Here is a 23561-nt window from a genome sequence, read left to right as displayed (position 1 = left end):
TTATGAATTCAACGCCGTAATATTGCAATTCTTATATTATATATACGTGTGTTATCATGTATGATTGTTTACATATATATTATTATTTTTTTCGATATATGTATATATATATATATGTATATTGTTGCGTGCTTATACTGTATGCCGAGCACGTTTTAGTATTATATATTTATATATATAATTTTTTAAAGGTCTGAAAAGACACCACTAAGATTTAAATCCTTTTGTGATTTAAATATTTTTTAATTGTTACATAAAGAAACTAGTAACAATTTGGATTAGTATACTCATCTATTTTATAAAGATTTGATTTTGGAATAAATTGATTGAACATTATGCTGCCAAAGTAGCCTCTTTTGTGAAAATTGATTTATTCAAAACATAAGGAATATGGTGATATGTAATTCATGCGAATATTGGTCGGCCCAAAGGAAGACCTATATTTGGCCGAATTACATGCACATATTAATGGTAAATAAATATTTGGGTAACTAAGAATAAAGTAATACTTATTATTTAGGCGAACAATAATCGGCCCAAAGGAAGTTTATTGTTTGGCCAAATAATAAGCATTACACACTTTTATTTATTTTCTATTAATTATGCGGTCAATAATCGGCCCAAAGGAGGTTATTGTTTGGCCAATTAATAGAAAATATATGCGGTAATAAATAGGTTGCAAAGTTTAAGTCTCCATGTGCCCATTAAGTCGGTCCAAAGAAAGGCTTCATGTGTGACAGGAATTTTGACAATATTTGATTACCGCAATGAGAGTATCACTTACGGTTAATTTTTCTATCCAAAGATTGAAAATTAATGTTGTACTAGATATCTCAATATGGATTTTTTCCCATTAATTAACTAATGTTTACTGCATGTTTATTTATTCTAATCTACAAACTATGGCTTTAGCTACCAATGTTTCTGCACAAATTAGCAGTATTCCTATGCTGAATGGTTCAAACTTTAAAGTTTGGAAGGATACCGTGGAGTTTGTCCTCGGTTGTATGGATCTAGATACAGCTCTTCGAAAGGAGAAACCCACTTCCACTCCGGAAAATCTCAATGAGATTAAAATAGAGAAGTGGGAGAGATTCAATCAAATGAGCATTATGATCATGAAACGCTCAATTCCTGAGGCGTTTTAGAGCTCAATTACTGAGGATAAAGATGCCAAACAGTTCCTAAAGGATGTTGAAAAATCCTTTACTAAGAATGAAAAGGAGGAGGCAAGTAGTCTTTTGAGCAAACTTGTCTCGATGAGGTATAAAGGTAAAGGGAACATAAGGAAGTACATTATGGAAATGTCTCATCTTGCTTCAAAATTGAAAGCACTAAAGTTAGCGTTGTCTGAAGATTTACTCGTGCATTTCATTTTGATTTCTCTTCCTGCACACTTTGGGCAAATCAAAGTGAGTTATAACACTCTGAAGGACACTTGGTCCTTAAATGAGCTTATATCTCACTGTGTGCAAGAAGAAGAGAGGCTACAGCAAGATAAGACTGAAAGTGCTCACATGGCTTCATCTTCTCAGTACAAAAGAAAGCGTGATACTACTGCGGATGTGCCTTTTCAGCAGAAAAAAGCTAAGAAACAAGATCAAGTTTCAACTTGTTTCTTCTATAAGAAGGTGGGACACATGCAGAAGGATTGTACCAAATATGCCACTTGGCGTGTAAAGAAGGGTATAATTCTTACTTTCGTTTGTTCTGAGGCTAGTTTAAGTTATGCACCTGTTGATACTTGGTGGGTAGATTCTGCTGCTACTACTCATGTAAGTGTCACTATGCAAGGTTGCCTGTGGAGCCGACCGCCAAGTGATGCTGAAAGATACATCTACGTGGCAGACGGCAATATAGTTGCGGTCGAAGCTATAGGAACCTTTAGATTATGTTCCACGAGTGGATTTTACTTGGATTTATTAGAGACATTTTATGTACTGTCATTTAGACGAAATTTGGTTTCTGTTTTTCGTTTGGACAAATCAGGTTATTTTTGTTCATTCGGAGACAATAAAGTTAGTCTCTTTTATAATTCAAATAATATTTGCTCTGGTCATTTGGTGGATAATCTATATAGGCTTGACTTAAATTCCAATAATAATGAAATACTGCAAACGGGTACAAAACAAAAACTAAATGAGAATTCGGCATCATTATGGAACAAACGCCTAGGTCACATCTCTAAACAGAGAATTCAGAGGCTTGTGTCAGATGGAATTCTTGGACCCCTAAAATTGGCAGACTTTGAAGTCTGTATTGAGTGCATAAAGTGGGAAAACAACAAACAAAAGGAAATTAGGTGCCGAGAGAGCTAAAGATGTCTTAGAACTGATACATACCGATATATGTGGCCCATTTCCTACTGTCTCTTGGAATGGACAACGGTACTTTATTACGTTCATAGATGATTACTCTCGTTATGGGTATCTATATTTAATTCATGAAAAGTCCCAAGCCTTGGATGTTTTAAAGTCTTTCAAAGCTGAAGTTGAACTTCAACTTGGAAAGAAAATTAAAGCTGTCAAATCTGATCGTGGTGGTGAATACTACGGAAGATATGACAGTTCAGGTGAGCAACGTCCCGGGCCTTTTGCTCTTTTCCTAGAGGAGTGTGGTATTGTTCCGCAATACACCATGCCAGGCAAACCTAGCATGAATGGTGTTGTAGAGCGAAGGAACCGAACTCTTAAGGACATGGTGAGAAGTATGATTAGTCATTCTTCCTTGCCTGAATCACTCTGGGGAGAAGCCTTAAAGACCGCAGTGTACATCCTTATTAGGGTGCCAAGCAAAGCAGTTAACAAAACCCCATATAAAATTTGGACTAGGAAAAGACCCAGTATAAAGCATTTGCATATTTGGGGATGTCCAACTGAGGTGCAGCCTTATAGGCCGCATGAAAGAAAATTAGACTCAGGGACAATTAGTTGCTATTTTGTTGGTTACGCTGAGCGTTCACGGGGGTACAAGTTTTACAATCCTACATTAAGGTCTATTTTGAAACGGAAAATGCGAGATTTCTTGAAGATATTGAGTTTGAGGGAAGAAAATATTAGGAATGTTGCTTTTGATGAGGATTCTATAACTGACAATGATCAGGTCTTTGTACCTATTATTGTTCAAGACACAGTTATAGTACAAGAGCACAATGAGAATCCTACTGTAGATCCAGTTACAGTACAAGAGAACAATGAGAATATCGTTGTTGCTCAAGATATTGTTACAGCACAGAAAAATAATGAGAATCATCCTCAATCTCAATCCATACAGCAAGCTCAACAACCTCAAGAAGTGTCATTAAGGAGATCCAATAGAGAAAAGAGAAAATCCATCTATGATATCAAACAAGCTTCCCGTTAATGGTATCACGAGTTTCATCAAGTTATTACCTCATATGGTTTTGAGGTAAATATTATAGATAAATGTGTATACCGCAAGTTCAGTGAGAGTAAATACATCTTTTTGGTCTTACATGTTGATGACGTTCTACTTGCCAGTAACGATATAGGCTTGTTACGTGAAACTAAGAAATTTCTATCGGATAAATTCGAAATGAAAGATCTTGGTGATGCCTCTCTTGTATTAAGAATCGAGATACTAAAAGATTGCTCTCAAGGTATTCTTGGATTATCACAAAAGAACTATATTGAAAAGATTTTAAGTAGATATGGCATGGAAAGTTGTAGACCAATGGACACACCCGTAACTAAAGGAGACAAGTTCAGTCTCAAACAATGCCCTGAAAATGATCTTGAGAGGACAGCAATGCATGATAAACCTTATGCATTAGCACTAGGGAATTTAATGTATGCTCAAGTCTACATACATCCCGATATATCATTTATAGTGGGAGTTTTAGATAGATACTTGAGCAATCCAGATATGGATCATTGGATAGCTGTTAAACGCATAATGCGTTGTTTAAAGAGAACAAAGGATTACATGATTATTTATCGGAGATCAGAAAATTTAGAGATCAATAGGTACTCTGATTCCGATTTCATGGCATATGGTTGCAAAACTTTGTCACTAAACTTCATATAGTAGATGACATTGAAAGGCCATTAAAAGATATTTTGTGACAATAAGTCAGTAGTACTATACTCCAATAACAATAAGAGCTTGACAAAATTGAAGCATACAGACATCAAGTTTCTTAGTTGTCAAGGAGAAAGTTTAAGAAAAACAGATTTCTATAGGACATATGGAAACAGAGTATATGCTAGTGATAGCGCGAAATTGTGATCAATACTTTTCACAAGTCAAATAATCCCCGGTAATGAATCCAAAAACTTGGTATTCAATACCATGGCATAAACACAACTTCGCACAACTAACCAGCAAGTGTACTGGGTCGTCCAAGTAATAAACCTTACGCGAGTAAGGGTCGATCCCACAGAGATTGTTGGTATGAAGCAAGCTATGGTCACCTTGTAAATCTTAGTCAGGCAAACTCAAATGGGTATGGTGATATGCGAATAAAATATAAAGATAAAGATAGAGATACTTATGTAATTCATTGGTAGGAATTTTAGATAAGCGTATGAAGATGCTTGTCCCTTCCGTCTCTTTGCTTTCCTACTGTCTTCATCCAATTCTTCCTGCTCCTTTCCATGGCAAGCTTAAGCAAGGGTTTCACCGTTGTCAGTGGCTACCTCCCATCCTCTCAGTGGAAATGTTCAACGCACCCTGTCACGGCACAGCTATCCATCTGTCGGTTCTCGATCAGGCCGGAATAGAATCCAGTGATTCTTTTGCGTCTGTCACTAACGCCCCGCCTTCAGGAGTTTGAAGCACGTCACAGTCATCCAATCATTGAATCCTACTCAGAATACCACAGACAAGGTTAGACCTTCCGGATTCTCTTGAATGCCGCCATCAGTTCTAGCCTATACCACGAAGATTCCGGTTAAAGAATCCAAGAGATATTCACCCAGTCTAAGGTAGAACGGAGGTGGTTGTCAGTCACACGTTCATAGGTGAGAATGATGATGATTGTCACGGATCATCACATTCATCAAGTTGAAGAACAAGTGATATCTTCGAACAAGAACAAGCGGAATTGAATAGAAGAACAATAGTAATTGCATTAATACTCGAGGTACAGCAGAGCTCCACACCTTAATCTATGGTGTGTAGAAACTCCACCGTTGAAAATACATAAGAACAAGAGTGATCATTGGTTTCGGCCCCAGAGAGGGAACCAGAAGAACCAAGATGAAAATACAATAGTAAAAGGTCCTACTTATAGAAAACTAGTAGCCTAGGGTGTACAGAGATGAGTAAATGACAAAAAAATCCACTTCCGGGCCCACTTGGTGTGTGCTTGGGCTGAGCAATGAATCATTTTCGTGTAGAGACTCTTCTTGGAGTTAAACGCCAGCTTTGGTGCCAGTTTGGGCGTTTAACTCCCATTCTTGTGCCAGTTCCGGCGTTTAACGCTGGAATTCCTGAGGGTGACTTTGAACGCCGGTTTGGGCCATCAAATCTTGGGCAAAGTATGGACTATCATATATTGCTGGAAAGCCCAGGATGTCTACTTTCCACGCCGTTGAGAGCGCGCCAATTGGGCTTCTGTAGCTCCAAAAAATCCACTTCGAGTGCAGGGAGGTCAGAATCCAACAGCATCTGCAGTCCTTTTTGGTCTCTGAATCAGATTTTTGCTCAGGTCCCTCAATTTCAGCCAGAAAATACCTGAAATCACAGAAAAACACACAAACTCATAGTAAAGTCCAGAAAAGTGAATTTTAACTAAAAACTAATAAAAATATACTAAAAACTATCTATATCATACTAAAAACATACTAAAAACAATGCCAAAAAGCGTACAAATTATCCGCTCATCAGCTAGCAGACCCATTACCAAGGGATTGAACCCTAAATTTTTTCATGAGCACACTGCTCGGATGGGTGTCAAGATTTATGATGCCTTGGTTTAGTGGTAGTTTATGCTATATGTCCTATGACAGATATTGAGTTATTTTCTGTAGAACTAAGTTGATGGTTTATTTCATGTTATATGAAATGTTTATTTTGCAATATTTGTGTTGTGTTTGATCTCAATAAAGTTGGACCAGCTGGAAATAGACATGCATGAGATCACTTGGCATGTAATTTCCATATTACTCATCCAAATTTGATCTATGTCGTTAAGTATATTAGGATGGTGATTGGTGTGGTTTAGTCACGGCATTTAATGTGATAAAAGCTACGGTAGTTCCATATCTAATGTATAAGACGGATCAGATTGTTAAAGTAATGAAAGAAATAGCATTCAGATGCACGCATAAAGTTTATAAAATGTGATTATGTCAAGAAAGAATATATGTATAGCCCAAGTGGGAGATTGTTAGGAAATTATTTAATTTCCTAACTTATTTGTGGGCAATACATATATCAATTATAATCACAAATGATACTATTTCAAATTAAATGACTTATATAATGGTGATCTCATTTATTGTCATAAATGCTAATTGAATAAGTCATTATTACTCTTGATTTGGAATTAAATGAGAATAAAACTGGATATTATCTTTTGTTCCTTAGATAATTATCTTTTTTGGATTTTAGATATATTATCTTTTGGGCTTTAGATACTATTTTATTTGGGCTTTAGGGTTTAATGGGTGCCATGCTCAAATATAAATAGACCTTCAGGGTTTCGGTCCCCAATATACCAAAAGAGTTGCAGTTCAGCCACCTAGGAATAAAGAAGGCTTTGGTTGAGGAAGATCGAAAGAACCACAAGATCCAAATTCTTCCATCAATTTCTGACTCTTAAGAATTCAGGTACGCATTCAGTATTTCTCTTCTTAATGATTTAACATGGATGATCTTTTGGGTTAAGGAATTCTGAGAAAATTCCAACATAGTATACCTTCTAAATTATATGTAATAAATATTTGAAAGAAGAGAAGTAAAAACATAGATTAGAAAAATAGGCGGTGAAAATTTAAAACTAAATAAAAAACTAAGAAACTATGTATATAATAATAATAAAGTAATGCTACATGTATAAGTTGATAAGAATAGACAAACAAAATTAAAAGGAATTAGAAAATATACAACTCGGGAAACACAAAAAGATGCAAAAATAGAACTGATAGAAAAAGGAGGTTTTCTTTACTAAATCTCTAAGAAACCTGTTCTTAACAATCTAGGTCATCGAAAGGGTTTTTTCCTACTAGGTCTTCAAAGAACTTGTCCTTGGCAACCCTATCAAATGGCTAAAAATTGAAATACTAACACTAAAGAATTACCTTAAGTTGAATCTTTTAAATTTCTTTATGCAATAAGTACAGCAAATCGCTCAACTCACTTGATCACATATAGAAAAATGTGCATAAAGCAACATTTATTCATAAAAAACTATATAAATTGTCTCACAAAAAGTGTTTAAATAAACCCAACAGATTAGCCTAAAAGTGGGTCAAATATTTCTAGATATAACTCTAAAATTAACCCTAACTAAATTTAAATCAGATTTAATTCAAATTTAAAATCCTAAAGATATAATAACTAATTTAAATCAGATTTGATCTTATTAGATTAGATCAGATTTGAATTAAATTTAAAACACCTAAAAATACTACTAAACAAATCAAAACCAAATCAAGTCTTTTGACAAATCTTACTAATAAATCCAACTGAAATACGGACTAAATAATTTTAAAAATTAATGCTAAATTTATGATTCCCAATGAATTTTAACGGAACCCTTAGGCTTTTTGATGTCCTCAATTAGCCTAGTGGACTTTATGACTGCCGCCATTTTAGCACTATTGGTTTTAAGATGATATTTTGGTCTCCTTGTTGTCCAAGACCAACATAGTATAATTCTTTTAGTATTCAAATCCTTGAACAAGATAATATTACAATTCTATCCCTTAACTTTAAAATACCAAAAGTGCCCTTTTGAGCATATATCATTCTCTCATTCTTCAAAAAGATTCATCCTCGAAACTGTATATATAACAAAAGGAGAAAAATTAGATACACTAAACACAACTGGATGATAATACTTACCAAAAAATTTATTCTTGCTAGAATTATTCTTGATAATCTCTAACATTTAGAATGAACCATCTTTTTTAACAATAAGTGTTATTTTTCTCTAAATGAGAAGCTCATCTTTCCTCCATTGAATCCAAATCCAATCTTTAGACTCAAAGACCATATTTTGATGGCATTATTTTATCCATTGTATTGTGGCTTCATTCTTCTTGTTGACATTTTCAACCTTACCGTTACCATCTACATTAACATCATTACTCAAAGACAAAAGAATTAAATCCAAAAAAGTCAGTCAGTTAAAATCATCCACAAACGCATGAGAATAACAACCAACAGCATTATAAATTGCAGATTTATAAGAAAATTCAATTTCTAGTAAATAATTACCTAAAACACTCTTATCATGTAAGATATGAGCATCCAAACAATTAGAATAAGTTACCACAAGATCAACTTTTTTGAGAAACAATTCATCAATGTGATATGCAATTAAAAATACTATCATAATAATTCTGTTCAATTCAAAATTTTTGTGCTTAAATTTTCTTAACATTTATAGGAGAAGAATAAGATGAAAACGACGAGGACGATGATAATGATAATAAAAAAGGATGAGAAAGAAAAAAAAGAAGAAGAAATTAAATAACAACAACATCAACAACAGCATCAAGAAGACAGCGGTAGCAATGACGATGGCAGTGGCTGTAACACCCTTACTATCAGAATGTCACACTTCTTGCTGTGCCACTCTGATAGTGAGGAGTATTACGATGACTTCCATATACTTAATAATAAAATAGGAGCCTTTGTAAAACTCGAAACCGTATAAACTATTATTTTAAAAAGTGAAAATACTTTTTTATTTGAAAACGCACATACATACATACAAAGCAATCACAACCACTTAAATATATTAATAGCGAGGAAAAAATAAATAATAATTAAACTAATATAAGCAAAATGCAATTAAACTCTTCGTAAGATTCTTCATCTGATTCCTGAAAAGATAAAGCTATAGGAGGGTGAGAACCTAACCACATGGTCTCACCATAGATTTTCAGAATTGCCATAAAAAGATTTTTAAAAAGAAAACTATTTTCAAGCACAGTGATCACCGCTTGTCTTATGAATCTTTTGAAAACCAACGTTTTTAACATGCAAATATCCAAAACCTCTTTAAAAGAAATCAATTAATTATCCAAAATCCAAAACTTTTCTTTTCTTATAAGAAAATCTTAAAAGTTTCTTAGACTGTCTGAATGACTAACCTGTTCCAAGCATAAGTTCATTAAGTCTATGCTGAACCAGCTTGGTTTTTCATACTTAACTAAACCTCAATTAGAAACCAATCACGGCCATCGGCCCATCACATAATCAATCACATCCCTCAGCCCAAGCAACTCAATCAACACCCAATTCACCACAATCCACCAATCAGTCACAAACACAAAAAATAAAGTTCAAACAAAATCCAGAGGAATTACAGCAAGTATGGCAATTAACAGTTAAACAAAAATATTCACATAGGCACACTAAGTGCAATATGCACACTCAAATAATGTCACATAGGTGCATATGATCCATTTCTTCTCTGTGGCCGATGAGTCTTATCTGTCGGTTATATAGCCAAACTCGACATGTCCGATAGCGAACTCTGGATAGGAACACCAAACACGGAGCAAGTGGACAACGCCACTACATGTTACCCAAGGTCTCATATCTCAATCAAATTCAATTTTATTTCCAACTCCATTCTCAATGTCATTCGATTCATTCAAAAATCATACTTTAAAATATCCTTCATTCAAATTCAATCATCATCATTCCTCATTATCACACCTCCCATTCCATTTATCAATAATTCAAACACAAAACATAATTCATTCTTTTCTGAATAAATCAAACTCAAAACATGATCCTTTTCTTAATAACTCAAAATCAAATCATATAAACCTTAAATCCAAAATCTTTTGAAATAATCACTTCAAACAAAGCCTCCAATTTTTATAAAAATTTCAGTAGCATCTCCTCTAAAACTCAGACTTTGACACCCTTACGGGCTCCGTCAAAACCACATTTTCCTAACCATTCTCAACCATTTTCAATATTAAACAATTATCAAATATTAAATTCTTTCCAATTTTTAAACCAATTTCGATATCAAATAAGGTTCAATATCAAACCACTTCCAATTTCAACCATTTTCAGTATAAATTCATTTTTCAATATCAATTCAACTCTACCAAAAACCACTCTTCATAATACTCAATCGAATCAACTTTGCAAATTCATTTTTATCAACAACCAGACACCACTCAGGCAACCAATAATTCCATCAAGCAAACAATCACATCCATAAGACTCACATAATCACAAAAATATATTTTTCACTTCAAATATATGTATAACAATTCCGTAATAGAAAATAAATTTTAAGAAAAACTCCTACCTCGATCATGACTTAACTACGTGACAAGCTTGGTTTTCTCTCAGCCTGCAACAGTGACAGCCACAACCACAACTCCAAACCACTTTCGTAGTAACCACATCAGCTCTAAACGCGACATGAAAGAACCTCAACTCAACTGCAGCTATAGAAAAATAAGGCAATGGTGCGGTAGAGATCTTCGGTGATGGGCAATAGCTCGGGGCAAACTAGCAGAGGCTCCAGCGGCTCACTCCAGTGGCCAGAAGCGACAACCACCATAGTAGTAGTAGGAAGGGCTGCGGCCATGACTGTAGAAATAGAATGCGATGGCAGCTCAACGAGTTCTCTCCTTCTTTCTCTGGTATGACTCTGATGAACTCAACATCGGCGACTAAATGAACGGCGATGGTGATGGACATTTAGCGGTGGTGACGGTGCATATAGTGGCAGCTCGCGGTGATGAAGCATGGAAATAGTTCTCCCTCTTCTCTCACATCGCGCTCTTTGTCTTCCTCCTTGGGTTGACATTAATGGCAGCGGTGAGCTAGACAACGGCAGTGACAGCAAGATAGCCCTTCCTGTGCTCAGCTCCCTCTCTTGGATCTCTTTCTCTCTTCCTCTACTCTCTCCTCTCTTCCTGTGTGTGTGTTAAAGATGGGGAATTTGGCGGTTAGAATTTGGTTAAAGGGGAAGTGTGTATTTGAGTGTAGTGAAAATTAGCGTTTTGGTAAATATTAGGTATAATGGTAGTTTGGTAATTTTAATTAAATTAAGGTAATAGAGTAATCGAAAACCAATTTTTAATTCAAAAATTTAATCATAAATTTATAAATTATTTTAAAAGAAATACTCTAATTAAAAATGAGAGAATCAAATCAATTTTCTTTAAAATCACAAATAAAGTTCAAAATCTAAATATTCGCATTAAAGCATATAAAATCTTCATTATTTGTCAATTACTAAAGCTTTAAAATCATAAATAGAAAAATACCCAATTAATATAATAATATCTGAAAACATACTCTTAAATAAATATAATAAATCATAAATACCTTATTATTAAATTTCCAAAAATCCTAGGTTTTACATCATACCCCACTTTTAAAAATTTTCGTCCTCAAAAATTGACATAATATACAAAATTTATGTAGTTTCAACACGTTACATTTAAAATACCTTATGGAAAAAGTGTAACACCCTATTATCCTAAGCTTTACCTCATGCCGTAAAGAAAAAGATAACAAAGTGCCATGACAGTTCTAAATCTCATATAATTATATATATAGAAGGAAATTATAATACTAGAAGCCCGATAAGGAACTTAAGCTCAATTAAGAGATACAAAAGCGTGAAGCGTTCACACGAACTAATTACAAGCGTAAAGGCACAAGATGTAACATGAATAAGATACAAGATCATAATGTGTGTGTGTGGGTGTGTGTGTGCGTGTGTGTGTGTATAATATCCAAAAGAATACTAGCTGTAGCTCACGGAGTTTAGGCTAACTAGTTAATACAGATATAACAGAGCTTTTGGAAGTTAAAACAGCATACAACTGATAGGCAAAATTGTGACTCATACTTTTCACAACTCGAACAATTCCAAGCACTGGCTCCAAAAACTTGGTGCACAATACTATGGTTCACACACATTCTTCACAACTTCGCACAACTAACCAGCAAGTGCACGGGTTGTCCAAGTAATAAACCTTACGTGAGTAAGGGTCGATCCCACGGAGATTGTTGGTATGAAGCAAGCTATAATCATCTTGTAAATCTCAGTCAGGCAGATTCTAATGGTTCTAATGGTTTTCGAATATAAAGATAAATAAAGCATAAGGTAAAGATAGAGATACTTATATAATTCATTGGTGGGAATTTTAGATAAGCGCATGAAGATACTGTGTTCCTTCTAAATCTCTGCTTTCCTACTGCTTTCATCCAATCATTCTTACTCCTTTCCATGGCAAGCTGTATGTTGGGGGATCACCATTGTCAATGGCTACCGTCTGTCCCCTCAGTGAAAATGGTCCAGATGCGCTGCACCGCACGGCTAATCATCTGTCAGTTCTCGATCATGTTGGAATAGAATCCAGTGATTCTTTTGCGTCTGTCACTACGCCCAACACTCGCGAGTTTGAAGCTCGTCACAGTCATCTCATCTCAGATCCTACTCGGAATACCACAAACAAGGTTTATACTTTCTGGATCTTAGGAATGGCCGCCAATAATTCTAGCTTATACCACAAAGATTCTAATCTCACGGAATGGGAGGCTCGGTTGTCAGGCGAGGCAACCATGCGTCGTGGGTCAGGAATCCAAGAGATACACACTCTAGCTTTCGCAGGTAGAACGGAAGTGTTTGTTAGGCACGCGTTCATAAGTGACAATAGTGATGAGTGTCATGGATCATCACATTCATTAGGTTGAAGTGCGAATGAATATCTTAGAATGAGAATAAGCATGAATTGAATAGAAAAACAATAGTACTTTGCATTAATACTCGAGGAACAGCAGAGCTCCACACCTTAATCTATGGTGTGTAGAAACTCCACCGTTGAAAATACATAAGAACAAGGTCTAGGCATGGCCAAATGGCCAGCCTCCACAAAAGTCTAAGATAGCATAAAACTGATCAAAGATCTGGTCAAAGACCCCTAGTACAATAGTAAAAAGTTCTATTTATACTAAACTAGCTACTAGGGTTACAGAGATAAGTAATTGATGTAGAAATCCACTTCCGGGGCCCACTTTGGTGTGTGCTTGGGCTGAGCTTGAGCTTTACACATGCAGAGGCTTCTCTTGGGGTTAAACGCCAAGTTGTAACGTGTTTTTGGCGTTTAACTATGGTTTGTCATGTGTTTCTGGCATTTTACTCCAGAATGCAGCCTGGAACTGGCATTGAACTCCAGTTTACGTCATCAAAACTCGAATAAAGTGTAAACTATTATATGTTGCTGGAAAGCCCTAGATGTCTACTTTCCAACTCAATCAAGAGCGCGCCATTTGAAGTTCAATAGCTCCAGAAAATCTATTTTGAGTGCAGGGAGGTCAGAATCCAACAGCATCAGCAGTCCTTTGTCAGCCTCCTATCAAATTTTTGCTCAGGTCCCTCAATTTCAGCCAAAAAATACCTGAAATCATAGAAAAGCACACAAACTCATAGTAAAGTCCAGAAATGTGAATTTTTCATAAAAACTAATAAAAACATCCCTAAAAGTATCTAGATCCTACTAAAAACTACCTAAAAACAATGCCAAAAAGCATATAAATTATCTGCTCATCACAACACCAAACTTAAATTGTTGCTTGTCCCCAAGCAACTGAAAATTAAATAGGATAAAAGAATATAATATACTATAAATCTCAAAATATCAATGAATATTAGTTCTAATTAGATGAGCGGGACTTGTAGCTTTTTGCTTCTGAACAGTTTTGGCATCTCACTTTTTCCTTTGAAGTTTATAATGATTGGCTTCTCTAGGAACTTAGAATTTCAGATAGTGTTATTGACTTTCCTAGTTAAGTATGTTGATTCTTGAACACAGTTACTTTTATGAGTCTTGGCCGTGGCCCTAAGCACTTTGTTTTCCAATATTACCACCGGATACATAAATGCCACAGACACATGACTGGGTGAACTTTTTCAGATTGTGACTCAGCTTTGCTAAAGTCCCCAGTTAGAGGTGTCCAAAGCTCTTACGCACACTCTTTTTGCTTTGGATCATGACTTTAACCACTTAGTCTCAAGCTTTTCACTTGGACCTTCATGACACAAGCACATGGTTAGGGACAGCTTGATTTAGCCGCTTAGGCCTGGATTTTATTTCCTTGGGCCCTCCTATCCATTGATGCTCAAGGTCTTGGATCCTTTTTTTACCCTTGCCTTTTGGTTTTAAGGGGCTATTGGCTTTTTCTGCTTGCTTTTTCTTTTTCTTTCTTAAATTTTTTTTCGCAAGCTTTGTTCTTCACTGCTTTTTCTTGCTTCAAGAATCAATTTTATGATTTTTCAGATCATCAATAACATTTCTCTTTTTCATCATTCTTTCAAGAGCCAATAATTTTAACATTCATAAACAACAAAATAAAAAATATGCATTGTTCAAGCATTCATTTAGAAAATAAAAAGTATTATCACCACATCAATATAATTAAACTAATTTCAAGGATGAATTCGAAACTCATGTACTTCTTGTTCTTTTGTATTAAAAACATTTTTCATTTAAGAAAGGTGAAGAATTCATGGAATTATTCATAGCCTTAAGACATAGTTACTAAATACTAATTATCATGTAGTAAAGACTCAAAATATAGACAAACATAAAGCATAAAACTGAAAAACAGAGAGATAAGAACAAGGAAGTTAAGGAATGAGTCCACCTTAGTGAGGGTGGCACCTTCTTCTTGAAGGACCAATGGTGTCTTTGTGCTCCTCTATGTCTCTTCCTTGCCTTTGTTGCTCCTCCTTCATAGCTCTTTGATCTTCTCTAATCTCATTGAGAATGATGGAGTGCTCTTGGTGTTCCACCCTTAATTGGTTCATGTTATAACTCAATCCTTCTAGAGAAGTGTTGAGTTGTTCCCAATAGTTGTTTGGAGGAAAATGCATCCCTTGAGGCATCTCAAGGATTTCTTGATGATGAGCTTCCTCATGCCTCTCTTGAGATCCATGAATGGGCTCTCTTGTTTGCTCCATCCTCTTCTTAGTGATGGGCTTGTCCTCTTCAATGAGGATGTTTCCTTCTATGACAACTCCAGCTAAGTTACATAGATGGCAAATGAGGTGAGGAAAAGCTAGCCTTGCCAAGGTGGAGGGCTTTTCGGCTATTTTGTAGAGTTCTAGAGAGATGACTTCATGAACTTATACTTCATCTCCAATTATGATGCTATAGATCATGATGGCCCGATCCATAGTTACTTTGGATTGGTTGCTAATGGGGATGATAGAGCATTGGATGAACTCCAACCATCCTCTAGCCACAGGCTTAAGGTCCAGTATTCTCAATTGAACTGGCTTGCCTTTTGAGTCTCTTTTTCATTGAGCTCCTTCCACACATATGTCCATGAGGACTTGGTCCAACCTTTGATCAAAGTTAACCCTTCTAGTGTAGGGGCATGCGTCTTCTTGCATCATAGGCAAGTTGAACGCCAACCTTACGTTCTCTGGACTGAAATCTAAGCATTTCCCCCGAACCATTGTAAGCCAATTCTTTGGGTTTGGGTTCATACTTTGATCATGGTTCCTAGTGATCCATGTGTTTACATAGAACTCTTGAACCGTTAAGATTCCGACTTGTTGAATTGGATTGGAGAGAACTTCCCATCTTCTTCTTCTAATCTCTTGTCGGATCTCTGGATATTCGCCCTTTTTGAGCTTAAAAGGGACCTCAGGGATCACCTTTTTCTTGGCCACAACTTCATAGAAGTGGTCTTGATGGGCTTTTGAGATGAATCTCTCCATCTCCCATGACTCAGAAGTGGAAGCAATTGCCTTTCCTTTCCTCTTTCTTAAGGTTTCTCTGGCCTTAGGTGCCATCAATGGTTATGGAAAAACAAAAAAGCTATGCTTTTACCACACCAAACTTAGAATGTTGCTCGCCCTCGAGCAAAAGAAGAAAGAATAGAAGAAGAAGAAGAAGATATGGAGGAGAGGGAGAGAGGTGTGGGTTTCGGCCAAGGGGGAGAAGAGAGGGTAGTGTTGTGTGAAAATGAAGAAGGATGGAGGGGTTTATATAATGGAGGGAGAGGGGTTTGGGTTCGGTCATTTAGGGTGGGTTTGGGTGGGAAAGAGATTTTGAATTTGAAGGTAGGTGGGGTTTATGGGGAAGAGTGGATGGATGTGATTGGTGAAGGATATAGTGTTATTGGATTGTGTGAAGAAGAAAGAAGTGGGGTAGGTAGGGATCCTGTGGGGTCCACAGATCTTGAGATGATCCTGTGGGGTCCACAGATCTTGAGGTGTCAAGGATTTCTCATCCTTGCAACTTTTAGGCGTGTAAAACACCCTCTGTATGCAATCTTGGCGTTTAACGCCATACTGCAGCGTGTTTCTGGCGTTAAACGCCCAAATGTAGCCTATTTCTGGCGTTTAACGCTAGCCTGATGCTTGTTTCTGGCGTTAAATGCCAGCTTGGTACTTATTTCTGGCGTTAAATGCTAGACAGATGCTTGTTTCTAGCGTTTAAACGCCAGCTTGGTGCTTGTTTCTGGCGTTAAATGCCAGACAGATGCTTATTTCTAGCATTTAAACGCCAAACAGCTCTTCCTCCAGGATATGCTTTTTTCTTCTGCTATTTTTGATTCTATTTTTAATTTTTGCAATTGTTTTGTGACTCCACACGATCATAAACCTAATAAAACATAAAAGAACAATAGAAATATAGATGGTTAAAAATTGGGTTGACTCCCAATAAGCACTTCTTTAATGTCAAAAGCTTGACAGTGAGCTCTCATGGAGCTTCACAGATGTTCAGAGCATGATGTGGGCCTCCCAACACCAAACTTAGAGTTTGAATGTGGGGGCTTCTCAACACCAAACTTAGAGTTTGGTTGTGGCTTCTTAACACCAAACTTAGAGTTTGATTGTGGGGGCTTTGTTTGACTCTGTATTGAGAGAAGCTTTTCATGCTTCCTCTCCATGGTTACAGAGGAAGATCCTTGAGCTTTAAACACAAGGTAGTCCCCATTCAATTGAAGGACTAGCTCTCCTCTGTCAACATCAATCACAGCTCCTGCTGTGGCTAGGAAGGGTCTTCCAAGGATGATGCATTCATCCTCATCCTTCCCAGTGTCTAGGAATATGAAATCAGCAGGGATGTAAAGGCCTTTAACCATCATTAACACATCCTCTACCAATCCATAAGCTTGTTTTATTGACTTGTCTGCCATCTCTAATGAGATTCTTGCAACTTGTACCTCAAAGATTCCCAGTTTCTCCATTACAGAGAGTGGCATAAGATTTATACCTGACCCCAGGTCACACCGAGCCTTCTCAAAGGTCATGGTGCCTATGGTACAAGGTATTAAGAATTTACCAGGATCTTGTTTCATTTGAGGTAAAGTTTGCTGAACCCATGTATTTAGTTCACTAATGAGCAAGGGAGGTTCATCTTCCCAAGTCTCATTACCAAGCAATTTGGCATTCAGCTTCATGATGGCTCCTAGATATTGAGCAACTTTCTCTTCAGTTACATCTTCATCCTCTTCAGAGGAAGAATAGTTCTTAGAGCTCATGAATGGCAGAAGGAAGTTTAATGGAATCTCTATGGTCTCTATATGAGCCTCAGATTCCTTTAGGTTCTCAATAAAGAACTCCTTTCTGTCTGGAGGATGTCCCATGAGGTCTTCCTCATTGGGATTCACGTCCTCCCCTTCCTCTTTGGATTCAGCCATTTTGATAATATCAATGGCCTTGCACTCTCTTTTTGGATTCTCTTCTGTATTGCTTGGGAGAGTACTATGAGGAGTTTTAGTGATTTTCTTACTCAGCTGACCCACTTGTGCCTCCAAATTTCTAATGGAGGACCTTGTTTCATTCATGAAATTTAGAGTGGCCTTAGATAGATTAGAGACTATGTTTGCTAAGCTAGAGGGACTCTGTTCAGAATTCTCTGTCTGTTGCTGAGAAGATGATGGAAAAGGCTTGCTATTGCTAAACCTATTTATTCCACCATTATTAAAGCCTTGTTGAGGCTATTGTTGATCCTTCCATGAGAAATTTGGATGATTTCTTCATGAGGGATTATAGGTGTTTCCATAGGCTTCACCCATGTAATTCACTTCTACCATTGTTGGGTTCTCAGGATCATAAGCTTCTTCTTCAGAAGATGCTTCTTTAGTACTGTTGGATGCATTTTGCAATCCATGCAGACTTTGAGAAATCATGTTGACTTGCTGAGTCAACATTTTGTTCTGAGCCAATATGGCATTCAGAGCATCAATTTCAAGAACTCCATTCTTTTGAGGCATCCTATTACTCACAGGATTCCTCTCAGAGGTGTACATGTATTGGTTATTTGCAACCATGTCAATAAGTTCTTGAGCTTCTACATGAGTTTTCTTTAGGTGAATAGATCCACCTGCAGAATGGTCCAGTGACATCTTAGAAAACTCAGATAGACCATCATAGAATATATCCAAAATGGTCCACTCTGAAAGCATGTCAGAAGGACACTTTTTGGTCAACTGCTTGTATCTTTCCCAAGCTTCATAGAGGGATTCACCATCTTTTTGCTTGAAAGTCTGAACATCCACTCTAAGCTTGCTCAGCTTTTGAGGAGGAAAGAACTTGGCCAAGAAGGTCGTGACCAGCTTATCCCAAGAGTCCAGGCTATCTTTAGGTTGTGAGTCCAACCATATTCTAGCTCTGTTTCTTACAGCAAAAGGGAAAAGCATGAGCCTGTAGACTTCAGGATTTACTCCATTAGTCTTAATAGTATCACAGATCTGCAAGAACTCAGTTAAAAACTGATAGGGATCTTCTGATGGAAGTCCATGAAACTTGCAGTTCTATTGCATTAGAGCAACTAGTTGAGGCTTCAGCTCAAAATTGTTTGCTCCAATGGCAGGGATTGAGATGCTTCTTCCATAAAAGTTGGAAGTAGGTGTAGTATAATCACCAGGCATCCTCCTTGCATTATTGTTGTTGTCATTATTTTCGGCTGCCATCTCCTCTTATTTTTCAAAAATTTCTGTAAGGTTTTCTTTGGATTGTTATATTTTAGCTTCTCTTAGTTTCTTCTTCAGAGTCCTTTTAGGTTCAGGATCTGCTTCAACAAGAATATTCTTGTCCTTGCTCCTGCTCATATGAAAAAGAAGAGGACAGAAAAGGAAGAGGAATCATCTATGTCACAGTATAGAGATTCCTTTATGTGAGTAGAAGAAGAAAAGAATAGAAGAAGGATGAGAGAAAAATTCGAACACAGAGGAGAAGAGAGGGTTCGAATTTTGAGATGAAGAGAAGTGTTAGTAAATAAATAAATAAATAGAAAAAGATGAGAGAGAGAGAGAGGGAATTCGAAAATTAACTAAAAGAGAAGAAAAATATTTTTGTTTTTATTTTAATTATTAGTTAAAATTCGAAAATTAAGAGAAGAAAAATTAAAATTTAAAACAATTAGTTAATTAAAAAGAATTTTGAAAAAGAGGATGGTGATTTTTCGAAAATTAGAGAGAGAAAAGTGGTTAGGCGGTTTTGAAAAAGATAAGAAATTACAAAAAGTCAATTAATTAGTTGAAAAAGATTTGAAATTCAATTTTGAAAAGATAAGAAGTTAGACAAGATTTTGAAATTAATTTTGAAAAAGATATGATTTGAAAAAGATATGTTTGAAAAGATATGATTAAAAAGATATGATTGAAAAGATTTTTTTGAAAAAAGATTTGATTTTTAAAATTAAAATTGATTACTTGACTAACAAGAAACTAAAAGATATGATTTTAGAATTTAAAGATTTAACATTTCTTAACAAGAAAGTAACAAACTTCAAATTTTTGAATCAATCACATTAATTGTTAGTAAAGTTTTCGAAAATCATGAAATACAGATAAGAAAAATATTTTGAAAATCAATTTTAAAAATTTTTGAAACTTAAAAGAAAAAATGAAAAAGATTTGATTTTGAAAAAGATTTTAAAAGATAAGATTTTTAAAATTGAAATCTTGACTTGATTAACAAGAAACAACTTATTTTAAAAATGTTTTACTAAGTCAACCCAAAGATTTCGAAATTTTATGAGTAAAACAAGGAAAAGATATTTTTTTGATTTTTTTTGAAATTTTTAATGATTAGACTCTATGAGTAAAACAAGAGAAAAACACAAATATGACCCAAAACATGAAAATTTGGGATCAAAACCAATTATGCATGCAAGAACACTATGAATGTCAAGATGAACACCAAGAACATTATGAAGATCATAATGCACATCAAGAACTTATTTTGGAAAAATTTTCAAGAAAAGAAAAACATGCAAGACACCAAACTTAGATATTTTTCATGTTTAGACTCTATGAATTCAAAAATGCATATGAAAAACAACAAAAGACACAAAACAAAAAAATATGAAGATCAAACAAGAAGACTTACCAAGAACAACTTGAAGATCATGAAGAATGCAATCCATGAATTTTTCGAAAAAATGCATAAATTTTTAAAAGCATGCAATTGACACCAAACTTAAAAATTGACTCAAGACTCAAACAAGAAACACAAAATATTTTTTGTTTTTTATGATTTTATAATTTTTTTGTATTTTTGGAAAATTAATTGTGGAAAAATGAAAAAGAAGAAAAATTTTGAAAGATTTTTGAAAACTTTTTGAAAACAAAATAAGAAGAAAATTACCTAATCTAAGCAACAAGATGAACCGTCAGTTGTTCAAAATCAGACAATCCCCGGCAACGGCGCCAAAAACTTGATAGGCAAAATTGTGACACATATTTTTCACAACTCGAACAATTCCTAGCACTGGCTCCAAAAACTTGGTGCACAATACTATGGTTCACACACATTCTTCACAACTTCGCACAACTAACCAGCAAGTGCATTGGGTTGTCCAAGTAATAAACCTTACGTGAGTAACGGTCGATCCCACAGAGATTTTCCATGGCAAGCTGTATGTTGGGGGATCACCGTTGTCAATGGCTACCGTCCGTCCTCTCAGTGAAAATGGTCCAGATGCGCTGTCACCGCACGGCTAATCATCTGTCGGTTCTCGATCATGTTGGAATAGAATCTAGTGATTCTTTTGCGTCTGTCACTATGCCCAACACTCGCGAGTTTGAAGCTCATCGCAGTCATCCCATCTTAGATCCTACTCGGAATACCACAGACAAGGTTTAGACTTTCCAAATCTTAGGAATGGCCGCCAATAATTCTAGCTTATACCATGAAGACTCTGATCGCACGAAATAGGAGGCTCAGTTGTCAGGCGAGGCAACCATGCGTCGTGGGTTAGGAATCTAAGAGATACACACTCTAGCTTTCGCAGGTAGAACGGAAGTGTTTGTCAGGCACGCGTTCATAAGTGAGAATAGTGATGAGTGTCACAGATCATCATATTCATCAGGTTGAAGTGCGAATGAATATCTTAGAATGAGAATAAGCATGAATTGAATAGAAAAACAATAGTACTTTGCATTAATACTCGAGGAACAGTAGAGCTCCACACCTTAATCTATGGTGTGTAAAAACTCCACCGTTGAAAATACATAAGAACAAGATCCAGGCATGGCCGAATGGCCAGCCTCCACAAAAGTCTAAGATAGCATAAAATTGATCAAAGATCTGGTCAAAGACCCCTAGTACAATAATAAAAAGTTCTATTTATACTAAACTAGCTACTAGGGTTACAGAGATAAGTAATTGATGTAGAAATCCACTTCCAGGGCCTACTTTGGTGTGTGCTTGGGCTGCGCTTGAGCTTTACACGTGCAGAGACTTCTCTTGGGGTTAAACACCAAGTTGTAATGTGTTTTTGGTGTTTAACTCTGGTTTGTGATGTGTTTCTGGCGTTTTACTCCAAAATGCAGCATGGTACTGGCGTTGAACGCCAGTTTCCATCATCTAAACTCGAATAAAGTATAGACTACTATATATTTCTAGAAAGCCCTGGATGTCTACTTTCCAACGCAATTGAGAGCGCACCATTTGGAGTTCTGTAGCTCCAAAAAATTCATTTCAAGTGCAGGGAGATCAGAATCCAACAGCATCAGCAGTCCTTTGTCAGCCTCCTATCAGATTTTTGCTCAGGTCTCTCAATTTCAGCCAGAAAATACCTGAAATCATAGAATAACACACAAACTCATAGTAATATCCAGAAATGTGAATTTTACATAAAAACTAATAAAAACATCCCTAAAAGTATCTAGATCCTACTAAAAACTACCTAAAAACAATGCCAAAAAACATATAAATTATCCGCTCATCAACAACCTGTCTTTGGTGTGTGCTTGGGCTGAGCTTGAGATTTACACGTGCAGAGGCTTCTTTTGGAGTTAAACACCAAGTTATAACGTGTTTTTGCCATTTCACTCTGGTTTGTGACGTGTTTCTGGCGTTTTACTCCATAATGTAGCATGGAACTGGCGTTGAACGCCAGTTTGCGTCATCTAATCTCAAACAAAGTATGGACAATTATATATTGCTGGAAAGATCTGGACGTCTACTTTTCAACGCCGTTAAGAGCCCACCATTTGAAGTTCTGTAGCTCCAGAAAATCTATTTCGAGTGTAGGGAGATCAGAATCCAACAGCATCACCAATCCTTTGTCAGCCTCCTATCAGACTTTTGCTCAGGTCCCTCAATTTCAGCTAGAAAATACCTGAAATCAATGAAAAATAGACAAACTCATAGTAAAGTCCAGAAATGTGAATTTTGCATAAAAACTAATAAAAGCATCCCTAAAAGTAGCTTGATCCTACTAAAAACTACCTAAAAACAATGCAAAAAAGCGTATAAATTATCCGCTCATCAAAACACCAAACTTAAATTGTTGCTTGTCCCCAAGCAACTGAAAATCAAATAGGATAAAAAGAAGAGAATATACTATAAATCTCAAAACATCAATGAATATTAGTTCTAACTAGATGAGCGGGACTCGTAGCTTTTTGCTTCTAAACAGTTTTGGCATCTCACTTTATCCCTTGAAGTTTAGAATGATTGGCATCTATAGGAACTCAGAGTTTAGATAGTGTTATTAATTCTCCTAGTTAAGTATGTTGATTCTTGAACACAGCTACTTTTATGTGTCTTGGCTGTGGCCCTAAGCACTTTGTTTTCCAGTATTACCACCGGATACATAAATGCCACAGACACATGACTGGGTGAACCTTTTCAGATTGTGACTCAGCTTTGCTAAAGTCCCTAGTTAGAGGTGTCCAGAGCTCTTAAGCACACTCTTTTTGCTTTGGATCATGACTTTAACCACTCATTCTCAAGCTTTTCACTTGGACCTGCATGCCACAAGCACATGGTTAGGGACAGCTTGAATTAGCCGCTTAGGCCTGGATCTTATTTCCTTGGGCCCTCCTATCCATTGATGCTCAAAGCCTTGGATCCTTTTTACCCTTGCCTTTTGGTTTTAGGGCTATTGGCTTTTTCTGCTTGCTTTTTC

General features: G+C 36.2%; 1 non-coding gene across 1 annotated transcript; it reads left to right on the top strand.

The window, feature by feature from the left end:
* The first annotated feature begins 18600 nt into the window (after positions 1–18600).
* Positions 18601–18708, top strand: LOC112704354 (small nucleolar RNA R71). The gene has a single exon (XR_003154982.1). It is a non-coding gene; the product is annotated as a small nucleolar RNA R71 (small nucleolar RNA).
* The last annotated feature ends 4853 nt before the right edge of the window (positions 18709–23561 follow it).

The sequence above is a fragment of the Arachis hypogaea genome, chromosome 7 (assembly GCF_003086295.3).
Source record: "Arachis hypogaea cultivar Tifrunner chromosome 7, arahy.Tifrunner.gnm2.J5K5, whole genome shotgun sequence".
NCBI classification, from domain to species: Eukaryota; Viridiplantae; Streptophyta; class Magnoliopsida; order Fabales; family Fabaceae; genus Arachis; species Arachis hypogaea.
This window is presented reverse-complemented; position numbering and strand designations above follow the sequence as displayed.